Here is a 21,949-nt window from a genome sequence, read left to right as displayed (position 1 = left end):
CTGTCTGAGCTGTGATTAATGTCCAGGACAAAAAACAAACAAACCCACCCAGAGAAATACATTTGACCATGCTGCTGTCAAAGGAGGTTCATCTGGACTTCTCTTTGATGGCATTTCGGAAACTGGTGAAAACAGCAATATGAAACACAGTCTAACATTACAGTTAAAAACCTATCTGTCACATAACCCCTGACTTATTCAGAAAGCCTGTTCAAAGTCCTGGAGAGTGAGAACCGCCACTGGCCAATGGTGAAAAATAGGCAAAGCAGGCACCAGCCAACATTCAGTGGCTGGGATGGGTTGGGGAGTGGCATTGCTGAGAAGGCTCTCTAGCAGGTTGCAGGCATCCTGACATCAATTGACGTTGGCAGAAGTAGCCAACTGCAGCACCCAGGCAGGACAATATAGGGAGAACAACTTTATATTTCCTATTTATTTCAATGGATGGTAACTGAATTTAAATCTTAAAATTTAAGGTTGGTGGTTGTTTTAATTGGCTCCAATTGATTTTTAAAAATTACGTCTTAAAATAAAAAGGTAAAGGGACCCTTGATCATTAGGTCCAGTCGTGACCGACTCTGGGGTTGCAGCGCTCATCTCGCTTTATTGGCCTAGGGAGCCAGCGTACAGCTTCCGGGTCATGCGGCCAGCATGACTAAGCCGCTTCTGGCGAACCAGAGCAGCACATGGAAATGCTGTTTACCTTTCTGCCGGAGCGGTACCTATTTATCTACTTGCACTTTGACGTGCTTTCAAACTGCTAGGCTGGCAGGAGCAGGGACCGAGTAACGGGAGCTCACCCCGTCGTGGGGATTCGAACCGCCGACCTTCTGATCGGCAAGTCCTAGGCTCTGTGGTTTAACCCACAGCGCCACCCGCGTCCCTACGTCTTAAAATACTGCATCATTTATTCAAAAATTAGACTAAATTCTCTATATGGTACTTCCTTGTCTGTGCTTTCTGTTTCTTTGTGTGCATATTTGTTGACAGGGGCACAAGCTGCATCCAAACTGAGCCACTCTCTTGTGTTTGGAGCGCAAGTTAGCTGAAGTTCCAATCACAGCAGACAGACAGCGCTTATCAGCTATGCGTTTCACACCTCAGTATATCCCTCCTGACATCAGTAAAGGCTTCTGTTTCAGGGTCCAAAAGTTCTTTCTCCCTCAGTCCTGGAATCAAATGGAGGAGACTGTAATCAAAAGACAGAACTTCGGGACTCTTGACCTTGAACAGGGACTCGGGTTTTTAAGGAGGAAGCTCTTACAGGTAAATTAGTCCATTGAGCCATCTTCCTGTTTTCTTTCCCCCCTCAATTAAGGGAAAGGTTATACCTGCTCTTTAGCCATGAGACTTGGAAGACCTGCAGTGTCCAATTAGGGTGAGCAAGGAGAAGGAATTCCTGACTCCTCCTCTCTTCCACATCCAGTGACTTCTTCCCATTTTGCCCAGCTACATGGCAGCAATTTCAGTATAGAGTAGTTTTACTAGGTCATATCCTTAGTATCTCCTCAGAAATACTACATGGAAATTCATGTCCAAGTTACTCATTGAAATTCATTTTCATTTCTACCTATTTTATCTGTTACAATATCTGGCTGGCTGTCGTTTCTTTTTATACATGCTTGGTTAGGGCTGCCATTTCAGGAGAGTGGAAGCTCCTTTCCCTTAATTGCATACACACACATATTTTTTTCAGGCCTCAGTCTCATTAATGCTTGGGAAGACCTGCTGCAGGTATGGGGAGCTTCTGACCCACAAGGCCCTCACCCCCTCCCTGCCCTCCGCAGCCACACTCATACAACATCCTTTGCAGGGCAGGTAAAGCCACAACTGCAAAGAAGCATGTGGGTGTCTTAAAGTCTGCGTCTAATTCCTCTTTTGCAAGCGGGGCTTGCATTTGGTGCCCTTTAAGTCCCAATGTGATTCGTGTTAGCTGGGTGCACCTGGCCACAAGCAGAGTTTGCAGTGCCGGATGCAAGTGCAACTTCTGAGCACCTGAGTGGAGCAACTCCATGAAAAAGAACACTTGTCCATTGCAGCCCAGCTGAAATTCAAACTGGTTTATAAACGGAAAACGTTTCAATCAAACCACACAGGCAGAGGAGCATTTTTCTTTTGTAGACTGGCTTTTATTCAAGGGAGACGCTTCATCTGACATCATAGTGATGTCATCTGACATAGTGATGTCATCTGACACCATGGTGATGTCATCTGACAGGTGGGTGGCCTGGCCCACGTATCAAGATGGGCCCTACAGGGTGGGATTAGCATTTGGCCCACGGTTAGATTCACATACCCCTGTCCTACTAGCTTGCCATACTGAGCTATAAACAGGCCTGTGCACTGCTGTAACTGGGACAGCAAAAAAATCAAAATAAAATTTAAAAGCTAGAAGATTATTCTTTAAAAAAAAAAAAACCTCTCTAATATTTTTGTTACTGATCATTTCTTTCTATCTACTGAATACTAATGAAGCAATTAGGCCCCATCAGAAGTGTGACTGTTTTCACTGGAGCAATGAATGAATTTTAACTGAGCGTATACGTACATAGCATTTATACATGGCTTTCAGAAACCCCTTATTGAAAAGTCTATTACCATCAAATTATTGGGTTTTGAATAAAATTATATTTCTCTCCAAATTACTACAGCTACTGATCAAATAGAGCAGATTAAAGCTGTTTCTTAAGTGGCACTTAAATCCATTTGTGTAGTTCAAGTGGGACCCAAACAATCTCACACACGCACAGAATAAACCAGTTTTGCTAATACATGGGTCTTCTTTCCTTACCCCATGTAATATAAGTATGGCAGTCTCTGTGCCCCCTAAATGAAATAGGCAATGGTACTAATCATGTGGGTAAGATCTCTCCACCCAACCACCCCTCATTGAAGACACTGCTTTTGGCTTTGGCTTTTGCTGTTGGGATGGAAACCCACAGCATGGGGGGCTTGAAGCTCACAGTGAATTTAGCAAAACAACTGAACTGACCCAAAGACTCATCTCTGTCATTCTACCCTAAGATCTAGGATGGCCACTTAAAAGGTAAAGGGACCCCTGACCATTAGGTCCAGTCACGGACGACTCGGGTTGGCGCTCATCTCGTTTTATTCGCCGAGGGAGCCGGCGTACAGCTTCCGGGTCATGTGGCCAGCATGACTAAGATGCTTCTGGCGAACCAGAGCAGGACACAGAAACACTGTTTACCTTCCTGCTGGAGTGGTACCTGTTTATCTACTTGCACTGTGTTCTTTCAAACTGCTAGGTTGGCAGGAGCAGGGACCGAACAATGGGAGCTCAATCCATCACGGGGATTCGAACCACCGACCTTCTGATCGGCAAGCCCTAGGCTCTGTGGTTTAACCCGCAGAGTAAGTGGATGGCCACTTACACGTCACCAAAAAAGAAGAGTCAATGCATTGGTACAAAGGAGGACACTAATTTGTCAAACGTTTTCATAGCTTCATGCACATGTAGAGTTGTATATAATTTGAGCAGAAATACATATCACCATATGTGAAAAAGACGATGAACAACAGGCCAATGTGTCTGCTAGATCTGTTGTCCATGAATTAGTGGTTTTTGGACCACATCAAAGCCATTTCTAGATTCCCTTCTTAAGCTCTTTTTCTTTAAAACAGGCTTGGGCTGGAAAGGCCTTCAAGCCAGTGTTTGAAACTCCCATTGTTCTAGGGGCATTTTGTGACAGGGAATTTAGCGCGAGCAGTTTCTGAGCTCTGGGCACAGTATTGAGCCTAAGATTTCAAATTAAAACTGCAGAGTGAAAGCAAAGGAGGACCTTTTTTCTGCCTCCCCACTTCCAACTACTCTCTGAAGACTCAAGAAGGGACCCTCATAAGAATATTGGGGGGGGGGAGGACTAGAGCAAGTGAAAAATGAACATAATATTTTAGCTGCAGTTCATTCATATTCAGCTTTGTATTCTTCTTATAAAAAGGACGCCTAGACATTCCGTTGTTGTGCCCATAACCTAGGTTTAAGGTGCCATTTAGCTCCCAGCTTTCATGTCTCAGTTTCTAACACTGCTTCAAGCAGAGGGCCCATTCAAACAATGGACTGTCCTTTTACCATCCTTCTGACAGTAAGCTGCCCTTTGTAAAGTAGGACACATAGAAACCCCCTGCCAAGATCCTACAGCAGGGGTAAGGAACAACATCCGGTCCGCAGGCTGGATCCTGAGCTCCTGCACTCCCTACAGGGCATTTTGAACTCAAATTAAGATCCTTGCCAAAAGCAGAGATTGACTGCACTAGGGAGTTCATGGTCAGGAACGCCATAGCTCAGCTGATCCCAACAGGGCTTGTGGACACTGGCGGCTGATAGGCACTGACAGCAAGCCCCATTTGCCTAGGAACAAGCAGGAGTGCGCTTTAATAGCTCCTTTGCAGCTGCATCTTTACTTGCCCCATACCTGATGTCACAAATGGTGTGATTGGGGGCAAACAGGGCTTGTGGGCCAAAACCTAATTTGGTTGATAGGTGGCTCCCCATTGCCCTCCTACAGTGATACTGCATTAATGGCCAATTAGTTGTGGGTAAAAGCCTCAGCGCCTAGGGCTTGCCGATCGCATGGTCGGTGGTTCGAATCCCCGCGGCGGGGTGCGCTCCCACTGCTCGGTCCCAGCGCCTGCCAACCTAGCAGTTCGAAAGCACCCCCGGGTGCAAGTAGATAAATAGGGACCGCTTTCTAGCGGGAAGGTAAATGGCGTTTCTGTGTGCGGCTCTGGCTCGCCAGAGCAGCTTTGTCACGCTGGCCACGTGACCCGGAAGTGTCTCCGGACAGCGCTGGCCCATGGCCTCTTGAGTGAGATGGGCGCACAACCCCAGAGTCTGTCAAGACTGGCCCGTACGGGCAGGGGTACCTTTACCTTTACCTTTAGTTCAACATAAAAGCCGGTACTGTTCCATTTGTCATGATCAGTGCTTTTTAAAAAAATGTTTAGGGGTTCTCTCATTTTGACTCAAGACAATCACCATTTTATAGTTCAAATCAGGAAAAATAAATACAGTAAATGGACAAAAGTACAAAGATTAAATAAATGTTTAGGGGTATGCATACCCCCAGAAAAAAGCCCTGGTCATGATGGTTCTGTCCTCTTCTGTGTTTATTTGTATTTATCTCCTTCCAGTCTTTACGTGCCTCATTACTGGGCACTGACCCATTGTTGAGCATGCAGTGATTTCTAATTTACAGAACTTCTGGGTTTTAAATTTGCTCCAGATCTGCAACACAACTAGAACTAACCAATGCTGCCTTGGTGGTGAGGATCCAAGTAAGAACTGTGTACCAATTCCTTTGTGCGTGAATATATGCAGCATGGCATCAGATAATGTGAAGCACTGGCAGAAAACAATATTAACATCTCCATTGTGCCCTAGCTGTTCAAATAATTTATGTATGCTGGACTCTGATGTGTCTCTGTACAAAGAAGGTTAAGTCCATAAATAAGCCATATAGAGAAAGAACAGAGCACACTTTGATTAAGAATTGTGGCTGTGACGTAGAGTAAGGAGACAAACCTTTGAGTCTTACCAGTGATCTATATGAGCTAAGTCCTTAAAGAGAAAGGGAGATTCCTCTTGAGATTTTCTGCTATTTGATCTTCCTTCAATTGTGAAGCAGTTACAATTACTATAGCCTGTTTCTGGAGGTGGGGGGAAAGAAAAGGGGGGCAGTTCATCTCGTGCGCGGAACGGTGCGGAAGGCATTGTGATCACTTAATGATGTCCCAAGGGAACTACATTCCCAGCGGAGGCCCTCGCAATCTCAAGGTACACTGTACAGCCACTGTAGGTGGAAATCTGCTTTGGCAAAGCTTTGCCATTTCCCTGACACTTTTCCTCCCAGGATGTTCTTTCGATACTTCAATTTAGCATGCATGGCTTTGTGACCATTTGAAACGAGGATTTCCCACCGCTGCATTGCAAAGCTCAGATAGCTTTCAAATTAGCTATGTGAGCGTGTGTTTGCCGAAAGTGCACACACGTATGGTGATTTGCAATGTAAAGGGTTTTATCAGCACAAGCTTGTGATGGATGTGTGATTGATGTGTTGCTAAACTGTAAGTGAGATATGTACGTCAACACATAGGCATATTTGCAAAACCTTCCTGCTGTGCTATCATGTCTTTGGATAAGAAACATGGAGAGCATAAATGAACAGGGTGGGGGTGCTCAGGAATGCATGGCAGTGGTTGAGAGCAGCCCTTGTCAACCTGGTGCCCTCTAGGCTGGAAAACATTGGTGGGCTGATAGATAAAGGCTGCTGTAGAGGCATAGAATCTCAAGGAGGAAAATATTCAATGGCTTCTAACAATGGCCTAGAGTAGTGTTCCTATACAGACTATGTAAACATAACCTGATCCTTAGATGTGCAGATGAGGCTGTCAAATGAGAAATGACCAATTTTCTTACTGTGGTTTCTATCTATCATCTACTATCTATCTATCATCTATCATCTATCTATCTATATACCAAATCCATATCCAATCACTTTGAGAGGGGCAGCTTTCCTGCTAGGCATCTCAGATAAAAACTAAGGAAATTTAGAACAGCAATCTATGAAACCACATTTTTTAAATAAAAAAACACACCTTGGCAATAAAATTAATAGATGGCAATACCCCCAAATTCATTAACTTAAAACAGCACTCAGCCCAGTAAAACCATCAAATCACAGACATAATGTAAGATAAAAAGAACCAAAATTATAGCAGCCGGGCTGATTCTTAAATCATGGGAAGGCAGCAGTGAACAGGTAAGTTTTCCGCCTCTTCTTAAAGGCCTGAAGTGACGGAGCCTGTGGAATCGCAAGTCCACAATCTCCACAATCTCAGTGTATTTATGGTCCCCCACCTTTCTGCCCACAAAAAGAGTGGAGACTTTTTTTAGTTTAGTTTATTAAATTTATAAGTTGCTTCCCACAACAGACAGTTTTGAAGTGATTTGCAAAAACAGAATGCAGTGATACAGAAAAAAGAAACACAAGCATAACCAGAGTAAAAACATCCAGTCATTGCTGCTGCCCAAATTCCTGGGGAAACAAAATGTCTTTTCGTGGTGCCAAAAAAGTGACAAAGTTGCCATCAGGTAGGCCTCTCTAAGGACAGCATTCCATGGACAGGGAGCTGCTACAGAAATGGCCCTGTTCTCTTTTTTTGCTAACATCCTGACCCCCCTCAGAGGTAGCACATAAATAAGAGTCTCACCTGGTGATCTCAGGGTCTTCTTCGTTGGTGATCACTCGTAGCCTCGTCAGATTGTCTTCCATGAACACGGTCTTAACAGTGAGTCCGTAAGTGACTGTGGGCGCCAATTCTGGATACACACGTCTTTCCACCGTGGGTACATAGGTTTCTGGGCAGGAGTTGATCAAGGTGAGGGTTTGCAAAACATGCCTTCATCTTAGCAAGTTTCTCCATTTCGTCTTAAGTTTGAGCATCTTCAGAGTCCATGACACCTTTGATCAAGGCTGCTCTCCAATTGGAGTGCCCACAGGCCAGTGTTTCCCAATTGTCAGTGTATATACTACATTTTTAAAGATTTTCCTTGAGAGAGTCTTCAAGCCTCTTTTGTTGACCATCAGCATTATGCTGAAAGGCAGCCCTTTAGGTCATAGGGATCCTGAGCTGCATAAGACTTCAAAGGTTGAAACCAGCACTTTGAGAGGCCCACACTCCTGGCTGTTTCATCTGCTGAACCAGATCAGTGCCAATATTAATACAAGTTATTTCTGTACTGTTGCACTCAAAAACACTATATACAATGCTAATTATTATTAGAGGATAGGAACAGGAAATAAACAAGGAAAGAGCAAGCTGCATGAGCGCCCCTTCCCCAAATGTATCCTTTCACTAGATCTGATAATTTCATAATAATATTCTAGGAATACTTCCATTGAAAGGAGACATACAACTGTTTAAAACTAGCAAACAAATAAAAGACTTGCCTTGCTCATTTTATGTTCTCATGCCTATGATGGCCTATGAATGAGCCTGAACTTTTGGCCTTTGCAACAAAACATCCGGTGGTTGTTTCTTCCCACCGCAGACAGATTGCTCCTAGCAGTAGCAGACTACTGTAAATGCACATTAGATCAGTTTTCGTATAAATTCTGTTTACGCTGAAAGGGCAAGCAGCATGTTGAAGTGTTAATGACTGCTAATTCAAAATCAATGTGTCCAGAGATGCCGGCAATCCACCTTAGCTAACACACACAGTATGTAGCACGTTTTTAAATAAATAAATAAATAAATAAAATAATGGAAAGTTTTAGAATCAGTGGGACTTTGGCTTTCTATTTTGTGTACAAGTCCACCATCTGGTGGCCAAGTTGCATTACTGTTTCTGGAATGGTGCTTTGCTGATGACATTTTTCTGCAGAGTCAAGTCCTTATCGTGTGTGTGTTTAGCAGAAGGGAAGTTTGAGAAATTCAGCCTTTGTGAATTGCTATACAGACTCATCAAGTCTGCACCTCCTGGACTAAGGTGCAGGTTGGGAATGTAGTTGTTAGAATGCAGGTTGGAATGTTGGTCATTCTTAGTATTCCACACTTTGTATTTTGCAATGCTATTCTCAACTAAAACTGTAGGAAAATGCGGTTAGAAATCTGCAATTTAATAAATAATAATTTTGAGAAAATATATTCAAAAATATCTATTTGATACCAATTATCGTGCAGATTTTTATTTTATATTTTTTTAATTTGCAATTAATGTGGAAACAGAATGGAACAGATTTATGAATGAAGGCATTTCTCGGACAGTAATACATAAAGGACTCTTTAACAGAGGATTTGTAGTGAGCCACTTTTTTCTATCAGGGCCCCATTCCTTTGTGGGTCTTTTGTTGGGGGCCACACAATGGCCAATTTATAGATTTACGCAGAATTTGGGCCCCTTGAAGCTAGAATTCAGCAACGGTAATCCACTGTTTGTAGTCATGTTCCAAAGTCACTGTCTCAGATAACAATGCATACTAATAACTTGTGGGCCCCTCAGCTTTCTGCTTTCACCCAAATGCTCACTGCATCTGGTGTGCAGGCATAAAAAAAAGCCCTCCTGCCTAACTTCAAAGGTGTCTTACTAGAGAGGAAGCAAAGCAGGGAGCAAAGGAATGAGAAAAGCTGAGGAGGAAGCTCTGTGTGTATGTGTGCAATGAACGGATAAACAAAGGGTTGTGCAGCTTATGTTCTATATGAGAACATAGACTTGAATGTGATGAGCAGAGATTGCCCAGTACATTTTTTGCCCGAGGCAGAATTGATTCATACTTCTGCAGGAGAGGTGGAGTTGGACAGCATCCCGTGTGAGATTTCGCCTTTCTAGCATCTGATACTGGAATTAGGGTTGCATTTGCACATACTGTAGCGTGAGGAACTTCCCGCAATATATCTGTAATGATTATAGGGGTTGCTCGTGCGTAAGTTGCCGCCACTCCTGGCTAGTGTGCCTGGTTAAGCCTTTTCTGTCTGGACAGCCCTTCACTTCGTGGCTGTTTCAGTCGCTAGCAGAATCCGTCAGTGGGCGTTTCTTAAACCTTTTCCAGCATAAAAGCTGTTTGACTCCAAGTCTCCTCCTACTCTCTCTGCGCGGAAGTCTTCTACGCAGAGAGGGTGTGGGTAGCGGAGGACCCGTGCTCTCCCCGCTGGTCTCCGGCGAGGAGTCCTGGAGCCCCCTCGGCGATTCTCCCATCTGCCCCCCTTTATCCCTGGTGTTACGCTCATTTCCTTCCCCAGCTGATGAGCTGCCTCTCTCCCTGCTGGGCCCTTCTCCAGCATCGCTTGGGAGCCTTGCCTCCGCCTCTGGCTCCGATGTCAGTTCCCTGACAATATCTGTCCACTGTTTTTCATTGGTCTGGCACAGTATGGCGGGATAATGTAGATGGGGATTTGTGGCCTAGGAGACTGCACCTCTTTCAGTGGTACTTGCATTCTTTTGTCTAATTTTCGTTGCACTCCATGTTTGCACGTTCCTGTAAGAAAATGGTGTGATACTGTGCATTTTTGTAAGAACATAAGAAGAGCCCTGCTGGATCAGCGACCAGTGTCCTGTTCCCACAGCGACCAGAGAGCAGGACCTCTCTCCACTTCTGATTCCAGCAACTGGCATTCAAAGGCAATCTGCCTCCGTATTTGTGATTCCTTGAACCTGTGGGACTAAGTGGTTACTTGCCGCATACGTTGTTGTCTTGGCATATTCCAGTGCTTTCTTTTGGATGCATAAACTTCCCCTCACAACTTTTCCATGTTTGTTGGAACACACCTTGGCCACCGCCTAGAACAGGCATAGGCAAACTCAGCCCTCCAGATGTTTTGGGACTACAGTTCCCATCCTCCCTGACCACTGGTCCTGTTAGCTGTGGATGATGGGAGTTGTAGTCCCAAAACATCTGGAGGGCCGAGTTTGCCTATGCCTGGCCTGGAACAGAGTTAAGAAAGATCTGGCTTGATATGTAACACTAAACCATGGCTTGGCGTGATTTGGGCAAGCCTCCACAAACCTAAGCAGCACATCGGGCTGACATGTTCCCCCTTCCCTTCTCTTCCTCCTGTATGGTTGAAAGGACCACTGCTTCTGAGTTTACTTTTTATTTCAAAGAATTTCAGCTTAGTGCTGTGTACTTTCTAACCGAGCAGACCTCAAACCACAGGTTATGAAGCTGGCTTATATAGGTAAGCACTGTGTTGTGGTTTGTTTTTGTACATAACACAGTTGTCAGAGCTGGCTCCAGGTCCCAGCTCACAGAGGACCAACGCTAGCCGGTAGTAATGTACAAAAGTCTTTATTGAAGTACAGTTTCCATTTCCAAGCCGCAGCGCCCCAGCTCTACGTCTTAGAGGCTAGACCGGCGAAGCTCCATCTGAGTCTCCACCCCCTGTACACCAGCTTAAGACTCTAACCTTACTCCACCTCTTCTGTCTCTCCTTTCTCCTCTGGGTCCTTCTGCCCCCCCGGGGTCTCCTCCTTTCTGGACTCTTCTGACGCTGACCCCCCTGACTCCTCCCCCTCCTTTCGGCGGGCTTTGGGACCTGGCTCCCTATCCGGGCTGCCAACTGCGCCGCCCTCCTGTACATTTGAACTTGGCGCGCGCGCCCAGCCTTCCACCTTCCTCTTGACCGTTTCCTCGCTCTCCGATGGAGGCGTGGCCAATCCTGACTCCTCTCCTCCCGCTGGCGGTGAGCCTCCTGGTCCCGATACCTGGGACTCCTCCCCCCTACTGCGCTCTGGTGGGGAAGCTGGTCCTGATTTCCAACTGCTGCTCTCTGAGTCCCCTCTGGCCCCTTCTTCCTGGGGTGTCCCCCTAGGCACCCCCCTTGCTCTGACCATGGGAGCCCCTTTCTGTGAATCCTCCGATTCGCTGGAAAGACTCAGAGACCTCAGACCGCTGTCATCGCTAACCTTTCCTTCGGATTCCTCCCCCTCGCTCTCTATCTCCTCCCTTTCCTGTGCCTCTGCTCCTGGGCCCCTGACAACAGTCATACAAGATTCTGTGTAAATGAAAGTTAAGATGGCCTAAGCCACATGGGAGGAGGCAGAGGGCATGAACCTGAGGCATTGTGTTTGGACCTAAGGAGGCTCATCCATGTAGCATTAAACTAAGGACTTACATCCTCCATATGTTGCTGGATTTTATTTGGGCAGATTTTCAAGAACTAGTGGTTGGGCTGTAAATTGCTGAGTTGGCTGCTGCTCATTAGTGCCTTTATGTTGCTGTTGTTTTAAGTTTTTAAGGCAACGAACTTTGAAAGGATTGATGTTAAACATACATCAAAAGTCTCAGAATTGTGAGACATTTCAAGGGTGCAGAGCTGATCTGGGTCTGGTCCCCCCCCCCCACAAAATAAGTTCAAATATTTGTGTTTATTTACAAATATAGAAGACAGAACATAAGTGGAGGTACACCTTCAACACACTGAGAGATATCCCAAAACCCTTATTCTCCTATTTCTCAGAGAACCACCAGCATCCCAATATACTTCCAGAGTACATGGTCACTTCTGTCCCTTTAGAGGACATCTATTGAATGTTCCGACGGCACCTGACAGGACATTTGTCAAATGTCCCATTGTGCAGCTTCAGAAGCACAGAGCAGCTGAGTGGTGCAACTATTATTTTTGAAAAATTACGAAAAGAAGCTCCTTAAACTTCAAACAAAATTGTACCACCTTCAGGCATTCCCCAGGCAGCTCCCATAGGCAGTGATTCCAAAAAAAGTTTGTGTGGCATCCTCCTATGGGCTTTCCCATGAGTTTGGACAGCCAGGGAGGTTGTAGGGCACAAGAGAATGGTGCAGGCATTATTAAAAAAGAAGAGGACACTTCTTGTTGTTGTTTAGTTGTGTCCAACTCTTTGTGACCCCATGGACCAGAGCACGCCAGGCACTCCTGTCTTCCACTGCCTCCCGCAGTTTGGTCAAACTCATGCTGGTAACCTCGAAAACACTATCCAACCATCTCGTCCTCTGTCGCCCCCTTCTCCTTGTGCCCTCCATCTTTCCCAGCATCAGGGTCTTTTCCAGGGAGTCTTCTCTTCTCATGAGGTGGCCAAAGTATTGCAGCCTCAGCTTCACGATCTGTCCTTCCAGTGAGCACTCAGGGCTGATTTCCTTCAGAATGGATAGGTTTGATCTTCTTGCAGTCCATGGGACTCTCAAGAGTCTCCTCCAGCACCATAATTCAAAAGCATCAATTCTTCGGCGATCAGCCTTCTTTATGGTCCAGTTCTCACTTCCATACATCACTACTGGTAAAACCATAGCTTTGACTATATGGACACTCCTTAGGTACCTCATAACAGTATTATGTTGATATTAAGGTAAATGACAAAGCGCAGCAGCCTAGAGAATTTAACCAACATTTCCAGCCTCTTTCCGCAGAATTAACCCAATGAATGGATGGGAAATAACAGACCAAAACAGACATCACAGCACTGGCTTAAATATCAGAGGCCTTAACGTTTGGTATCCACAGCACACACTAGCCAGCCAGTCTGAATCTAGGCATGGCAGTAGCTTTCGGCAGAAACAACCCTCTTAGTGGCTTAGGGTTGAGAAACTTAGATTACAGTACAGGACATTTAACTCGCAGGTTGAAACTTCAGATTCAATTTCTGGCAAGTCTCAGAAGGACATGAAAGGATTTCATGCTCTTTCCTTCTCAGCTTTCCAATTAATGCTTCTGGTGTGCCACAGAGCTCAGATCCTGGGCGTAGCAGTTAAAGGTTTCCTGGGACTCTGATGTTGACAAGAATTCTATCAAGGAATAAGATGAAAGAAGATTCCCCCTTCCTTGGAAAAACGAGATAACGATTCCATTTCACTACTGCTAATAAATTGAATGATGTCCAGCCCAAATCTTGAATGTATTTTATTTGCAGGCAGCTGATTGGGAATTTATTCACTAATCTTGGCTTTGGTTTTGAGCCCACCTTCCAATGTGAATTCCTTCTCAATCTAGAACAGGCCTCGGCAACCTAAGGCCCGTGGGCCACAAGCGGCCCACCGGGGTCATTTAACCAGCCCACGAGCCACCCCTGAACTGAACCGCCCACCTGGTGAGTCCCTGCACACTGCGTTAAACCAGACTCACTTCCACAGTGCCAGAAATCGCATCTGCGCAGACACAGACGCTGGAAATCGTGGGTCCGCGCACTCATGCTTGCGCACAATCCAGCCCACAGAAGGATCTCTGCTGGAGTGAACCGGCCCTGGCGAGGTAAACCTTGCCGACCCCTGATCTAGAAGGTGGAGATGGCACTGATCTCGACCCATTTCATAAAGACTCCTGGTTTTAATCCCTCTATTGTTGCTATCTTATTCACCAAAAAAGTGAGAAGGATCAAGAAATCACAAGAAAGGGAACTGAACCCTGAGGGAGAAATATGCCATATAAATATAATATACGGTGTGTGTGTGTGTGTGTGTGTGTGTGTGTGTGTGTGTGTGTGTGTAAAATGGAAAAGGGTCAACTCTCTTAAGTAATATTGAATAATATTGTACAAAATATCCAGTTCTGATGTTACGCTGTCAATTTCATATTTCATTTCTGTTTGCCATTGTGATATACTGGTTAAGTGTCTTTGGACCAAGGCTGAGACCCATGTCCAACTCGCCCCTCCACCATGAGATTGTAATACTCTGTTTCTTGAGTCATTTTTGGAGAAAGCAATTTATATATTCAGTCATCATCATTATGAACAACACTTGGTAACCTTGGTGCACCATCTCTTAGCCAAGCCTACCAACCAGGGTTGTTGTGAAGATAAATGGAGCAGGGGAAGAACTATGGAAAGAACCAACACTGAGCTTATTGGGGGAGACATGGGATACATAGTTAATAAATAAATAAAATTATTCAAAGCATTTTGGAACAGGTAGCAGACAGATTGGTGGTGTGGCACCACTCCACTGACCTGGTGCTTATCAGGAGGGGTGAGGTGGTGGCCGAATCAGGGCAGTGCAAACACACCCGTGCCAGATTGTCAGCACAAGTGCGTTTCCACCGCACTGACCTTGCCTCTGCCTCCCAGTAAGCAGCAGTGGCAAAATCAGCTGGAGGCCTCCTCTGCCCAGTGGAAAGAAGGCAGCCTTTCAGATACAGGAGGCCTCAGCCTGACTCTTCTTGATATGTCATAGGCAGTGCTGCCATGACACACCCCAGAGGCAAGGTGCAGAAAATAAAGAGAGCGCTCTGCTCTCATTGCTCAAACGCTCCATGCTGCTGTTTCTTTCTTGATGCATCTGGCTGGCAGCAAACAGAGCAATTACCACATGCTGATACTGAAAGTGAAGCAATTACTGCACTTTCAGATGGAAGTGCCAGGATTTTTCATGCTGACATGAGCAGTTATTTACATATGAATTACAGGGGGGAAATACTATTAAATGGTTTTCGGACATTGTGGCGCAACATGGTGTTACATGGAAAATCCCTTGTCTGGCAGGCGAATTAGGGGGGGGGGGAATCATAAGCCCCCTGATAGCAGGTCCCACACATTCTGTCTTGCTGATGCACTCTAAGGGCTTCAAACAGGAAAAGAAAGAAGACAGGCAGCAGACTTGGGAAAGAGCTGGATGCTGCATCAAAAGTGCTTTGCCTTCCCTTCCAGCTGAAGACTGGATTTTGTGGGCAGCAGAGGAGGCAATGTTATTAACCCTTCTTGCCCTAACCAGGATCAGGTTTTGGAAGGTGTTCCCCACAGCTCTCTCTGCTAAAGCTGCAAACAGAGAATGTTAGCATCAAGGCAGTGATGGGAGCTGCTATTTCCTGTTTTGGAGATACAAGATAGACAATTTTGGTCTTTCTAATTATACCTTATTTCTGCATGCAAATGTTTGCCCCCAGAGGGAACTTTAATGACCTTTGGTAGCTGCAATAAAATGTTTGACATGACTAGCATTTGTATAGCATGAAATGTGAAAATTAGCCTTAGAATACTGCCTAGTCTGCCGAGACTAAACCCCACTCTTTAATTTTCCAGGCCCTTTGTGGGCATTTTTCTTGTACTTGCAGTTATGCTCTGCACATTTAATAAGTAGCTGTTGCAGTAGTAGCAGCGGTAAAATGATAGTGATGCTGGTGATGATTTTCATGGCAATCCATCAACAAATATTCTCTGGAGCAAAAAGCAAAACAAGGTACAATTAAAAAAAGTATTTAAATACAGAAAACAATAAAAATACAAAGGTAAAGGGACCTCTGACAATTAAGTCCAGTCGCGAACAGCTCTGGGGTTGCGGTGCTCATCTCGCTTTACAGGCTGAGGGAGCTGGCGTTTGTCTGCTTCTGCAGACAGTTTTTCCAAGTCACGTGGCCAGCATGACTAAGCTGCTTCTGGCAAAACCAGAGCAGCGCACAGAAACGCCGTTTACCTTCGCACCTATTTATCTACTTGCACTTTGGCATGCTTTCAAACTGCTAGGTTGGCAGGAGCTGGGACTGAACAACGGGAGCTCACCCCGTCACGGGGATTCAAACTACCGAACTTTCAGTCAGCAAGCCCAAGCGGCTCAGTGGTTTAACCCACAGCGCCACCCGCGTCCCAAAAAATACAAAATGTTCCATCTAATGGGAAAAGAATATAATCACGAGCAGTTCTTTTTCCACACCAGAAACTATGTAGACTGTTCCAATATTATAAATGCAGTAGCCAGAAACACATTGCCAAAAAAAGAAGAAGTGCTTAATTCAGAAGAGACCACAGATTTGCATAACATTTGAATGCACTAGAATATATTAATATCTATGTATAGATGCAAATTTAGAAAATGATTACTGTAATTTAACCAGAAATACAATAAATTCCATCCTAGTGGGAAAAGCTTTGACCAGGTGGCCTGTGTGCTTTGTCTCCTTTCAAGGTGTTAACTGTATGGGCAACTTCAAGGCCTCCTTTCTCTTTAAGCATGACTTGAGCTGGACATCCCTGCGGATAGAGGGCTGTCCTCTGTAAAGAAGGGCGCATGGCTACCCTAACTGTGAAGAAGTATGGGGAGGGAGACAGGCTCAAGAAATTGTGGCTGATTTCTTGTGAGCTTTGCAATCTTCCTAAAAGTGATGGGACATAAAAACAGTGTATCTCAGACAGTGGTGATTCAAATCCATTGTATCTATAATTCCTCTAGCTCTCAAACTTGATATTTCCATTCCCCCACCCCACCCTCTTTCCTTGATTGCCTTGCTGTTTGTCATTGTGACAGACGCTTGTCTGGTTACATTTTCAAGGAACAGTGGGATCTAATATTTATGAGGAAATAGTTGGAGATATAGAGCTGCTATCCTGTCTCCATAATACTTCGTTAAATGAATGAGCGACTTGGCAGTTTATGATCTGATTCACCGTTTTCTCAGTGATATGTAAGTTCATTTTTGCAGCGCAACGCTAACAAGTAAGGAACAAGCACATCTCATAATTGCTGCTTCTTTGGGTATTACCCATAAATGTTGTATTGAATTATTTCTGTAGGATAACATCCTTGAGATGTTTGATTTGGCCACAGAGCGACATGCCTTAGTCACCCATTTGGAATACTGTCCCATTTGGATTTACTGTAACACGCCCTATGTGGGTCTGCCTTTGGTCCAAGCTATCTGACAGACTGTATTCCCTCATATCAACCTGCCCAGGTTTTGAGATCTCCAGGGGAGAGCCTTCTCTCGGTCCCTCCACCTTCACAGCCATACTTAGTTGGGATGCGGGAAAGGGCCTTCTTGTTGGCTTCTCCCGGACTCCGGAACTCCATGCCTGGAGAAGCTAGACTGGCTCCTCTACTAGTTGTCTTTCTGCCAACAGATGAAGACTTTCTTGTTCCAACAGGTTTTGGGGAACTAATGGCTTTTAGTAAAAGAGCTTGTGCCGTGCTGCTTTTATTGTAATTATTGGTATGGGTTTAATAGATTTATGTAGTTTTTATTCTATCAATGTTTAACTGTTTTTAAATTATTATTATTATTATTTTTCTGTTTTAAGTGGTCCTTATTTTTATCTGAAATCTGCCTTGAGCCCCCACCAGGGGGAAAAGGTGGTGTGTGTGTGTGTGTGTGTGTGTACGTGTGTGTGTGTGTGTGTGTGTGTGTGTGTGTGTGTGTGTGTGTAACAACAACTTGTTTCCTCCTCTTTTTTGTTTGCCTTACTTTGTTTTGTTTTTTTAACTACTAGGGGCTGCTGGACCTCCTATATTGCTTGCCAACCCTGACTACCTCCCTTGCCAAACTTCCATCCTTTACCTCTTACCCAAATTTCCAGTCACTGTGACTCCTTCTGCCCCAGCCACCCCCACCCTAACCCTGCCAATCCACCTCCCTGTTGCCAGTCCCTGTTTCCCTGCAGGCCACCCACAGGTGTCACCATCACCACCCACAATTTGCCCCAAACTCCCCTATCCACTCAAAACGTGCTCTAATCCCAAGATCCCGCTGCCACCCACAGGAGGAGAGTTTTTCTCCTCTGTGCTCCATCCTGCCAGCAGAAGTAAGTGGGTTGCAGCATGAGGTGAAAGACTTTCTCCTCTTCGGAGGACATGGGAAGGCCCACCTGGGCCATCTTTTGTCTGCTCACTCGCTCAGCCTGTTTGCTTTGCTTGATCGCCTTGCCTGCTGTTGTCATGCTGCAGTTGCAGCACATAATGACAGCCTTAGGTTTTGTATATAGGAAGAATTTTTTTTTTCCGAAAAAAAGAAAGGAGAGGAATAAGGCAGGGGTGGGAAACCTGTGTTCCCCCAGATGTTGCTGCACTCTGGCTCTCACCATCTTTGGCCATTAGCTACACTGGTAGGAGCTGATGGTGGTTGGAATCCAATAATAATAATAATAATAATAATAATAATAATAATAATAATAATAATAATAATAATTTATTTGTACCCCGCCCATCTGGCTGGGTTTCTCCAGCCACTCTGGGTGGCTTCCAACAAAGATTAAAAATACACTAAAATATCACAGATTAAAAACTTCCCTGAACAGGGCTGCCTTCAGATGTCTTCTGAATGTCAGGTAGTTATTTATCTCTTTGACATTTGATGGGAGGGCGTTCCACCGGGCAGGCAACACTACCGAGAAGGCCCTCTGCCTGTTTCCCTGTAGCTTTGCTTCTCGCAATGAGGGAACCGCCAGAAGGCCCTCGGCGCTGGACCTCAGCGTCCGGGCAGAACGATAGGGGTGGAGACGCCAACAACATCTGGAGGGCAGCAGATTCCTCACGCCTCCTATAAGGGATGAAATCAGAAACGTTGCCTATGTAGCTTCCATTTCTAACCATGTGTGCTAGGTATAATAGCTGCACAGAGCCAGGAAGAGTTGCTCCCTTGGTCAGTTCTGGGGAGATGAATGTTGCCAACTTTTATACTGACCCTCCTCCTGTACATGAAAAGCAGGCTGACAGCAGCAGTTCACTAGCTGAGGCCTTGGCCTTGCACATCACTTTATCTTCATGCTGCAGAGCCAGTGAAATCGTTGGCAGTCACATTTGTTACTTGTGGCCAAATGGAGTTGCCCGACTTCCTAACATAGGCAGGCAGGCTCCCTAAGATTAAGAGAGCCACAATACAATATTCATATAGGTCTACTATAAAACAGGGGTGAGTTGGAACCTCAGGCTCAGGAGCCAAAGGAGGCCCTTCAGGTCTCGCTTTCCTGCTTTCAGGAAATGGGAGTGTGTGTGTGTGTGTGTGTGTGTGTGTGTGTATAGAAACTTCCATTACCCTGATCACTGGTGTGTGGTCTAGAACAGTGTTTCCCAACCTTGGGCCTCCAGCTGTTTTTGGACTACAACTCCCATCATCCCTAGCTAGCAAGACCAGTGGTCAGGGATGATGGGAATTGTAGTTCAAAAACAGCTGGAGGCCCAAGGTTGGGAAACACTGGTCTAGAACATCCCTATAAAAATTTGGACTCTCTCTCTCTCTCTCTCTCTCTCACACACACACACACACACACACACACACACACAAACACACACACACACACACACACACACGAAAGCATGCAGTCATTGCTGACATCTACCGCCACCCAGTTGCCCCTCCTTCCCAAATCTCCCGCTGTTTATCTCTCTGTACATCAGCCATTACCGCTGCTTTCCTCCTAAAAATGCAAGAGATTTGGAAGCCAAATAATGGCCTCTCTTGTGTGCTAATGCCCTGGATAGCAGCAGTCCCTTTGTCAGTCGCAGACACCAGTGGGCCCATTTTTATCCTGTTTTCTGCATTCTGCTGGCTTTGATTTCAAAAATATGCAATGGGGGTTAAAGCTTTCTGCTTCTTTCCTGCATGATTAAGAAGGGCACCACGACTAACATATTCATTATAGAACATGTTTACAGGGCCAGAGACTTGAGAGGGAAAACTTTGGTTCTGGAAGGCATTGTAGTGGATAAGAAGATGAGCTCCATGGGAAATTTAACCCTGCTTGCTTGTTATGAGATAAGGAGGTTTGTTTGTCTGTTTGTTTTTGTGTTATAGCCCACTCTTTTTTTGTAGAAAATAAACTGTAAGTCAGAGGCTTTCAGAAGACTTTTATTTTTTAATAGTTCCCATAGGAATTAGGGAGTTAGCTGACCCCTGGCAGATTGCAGAAAGCAGTTTTCACTGCACACAGGTGGTGTAGTGGCAATAAAGGTTTATTATTATTATTCTTTATTTTAGAAAATACAGCAGTTTTAGAAAAAAAGCCCATGAATAGCATGTAATAGCATATGATGCAGCCTGCATAATCACACACATGCACACACATATGTGAGTGTTTTCTTTGTTGGATTAATGGCATCTGGGGAGGAGGGTGTGGAGATATGTCTGTTTTCTTGATGAATGCTGATCAGACACATGAGTATTAGCAGTGACACTAATTAACAGGGGGAGGAAACGCTTGTCATTATCCTGAGGGTGAGTAATCATTTTTGGCAGGTGATAATTAATGGTCTGGCAAAGTCAACAGGAAGATAATCTGTCAGCCTTGGGGAAAGCTAGGGACCCACCATAAAAAAAAAACTACTTTTGTTTCTCGGTGCATCTCAGGAGTCCTTTGGGCTTTCAAAAATGGTACACATAAAGGGGTGATTGTGCGGTGTTTCTGGAATTATCTTTGTACAAGCTTTGCAAATCTTCAGAAACTCCAAATTGTTTTGGAGTGTGGAAGGATGGCTGGCTGACTTGATTGAGTGACTGATTCATTGATTGATTGGGAGGCATAAATATTTGATTGACCAGAAAATCTGGTTGCTGTCCTAAGCAATAAGTTGCCCGAGACACTGAAGGTATTGCTGTGTGCAATGTTTCTAACTGTAAACCGGGGACAGCAAACACTGTACCCTACAGATACAACTCCCATCAGTCCTAGCTAGCATGGCCAATGGCCAAGGATGATGGAAGCTGTTATCCTGCAACATGGGTTCCCCACCAATGCTGTCACATCGCACATCCAACAGGTAAGAAGACGGCAGAACAGAGAGAGTTCTGCCTCCGGTGCCAGAGGCAGCATGGCTCTGAACAACAGTTGATGCTTGTGGGGCTCCTGTGGACATCTGGTTGGCCTCTGTGAAAACAGGCTGTTGGCCTAGGTCAAGGGTCTGCAACCCGCGGCTCCGGAGCCGCATGTGGCTCTTTTACATCTTTGCCGTGGCTCCGGGGCGGATACTAGCGAGGGGAGGAGGCGCATTGTGCGCCCCGACACTCCTCACTGTGGCGGGTGCTGTACTGGCTGTGACGTCGCATGGGGGCGGTGTGTGCATTAGTCACGCACCGTCCCGACGTCATCTTCCCGCCCGCTGTCAGATCGCGGCTCCGGAGATATATTTGTTTTAAATGTCGCAATGGTTTTGCGGCTCCCAGTTGTTTTTTCTTCGGAAACGGGTCCAAGTGGCTCTTTTTGTCTTAAAGGTTGCAGATCCCTGGGCTAGGTGGACCACTGCTCTGATCCCGGTTCTTATGAATGAAGGGGGTGCATGAGTGCGTGTAGAAACTAGCCTCCTATAAGATAAAGGTAAAATGCACATTTGTTGCTTTACTCATCTTTGCTTCTGGCCCTGAAGGCTGGTGTGTGGCCTTCAGGAGATTGCCTAGAAGGGAGGGCAGCCATTGGGCTTAAGAAGGTTCCCTGGCCTTCCCTGTTTTACAGTGGTACCTCGGGTTACATACGCTTCAGGTTACATACGCTTCAGGTTACAGACTCCGCTAACCCAGAAATAGTGCTTCAGGTTAAGAACTTTGCTTCAGGATGAGAACAGAAATCGTGCTTCAGCGGCGCATCAGCAGCAGGAGGCCCCATTAGCTAAAGTGGTGCTTCAGGTTAAGAACAGTTTCAGTTTAAGTACAGACCTCTGGAATGAATTAAGTACTTAACCCGAGGTACCACTGTAATTAGAAACGGATACAACATTGCCAAGAAGTGTCAGCATTTAAACTGACAGCGTGACAATGGGAACCACATCAAAGA

The 21,949-nt window shown here is 45.3% G+C and overlaps 1 protein-coding gene across 5 annotated transcripts in view; it reads left to right on the top strand.

Moving 5' to 3' along the window:
• RGS6 (regulator of G protein signaling 6) overlaps positions 1–21,949 on the top strand; it is a 228,938-nt gene that overhangs the window by 142,272 nt on the left and 64,717 nt on the right. The gene's annotated exons all lie outside the window — the stretch shown is intronic.

Source organism: Podarcis muralis, chromosome 1, assembly GCF_964188315.1.
Source record: "Podarcis muralis chromosome 1, rPodMur119.hap1.1, whole genome shotgun sequence".
Lineage (NCBI taxonomy): Eukaryota > Metazoa > Chordata > Lepidosauria > Squamata > Lacertidae > Podarcis > Podarcis muralis.
The sequence above is the reverse complement of the archived record's forward strand: the minus strand, read 5'-3'. Positions and strand labels throughout refer to the sequence as shown.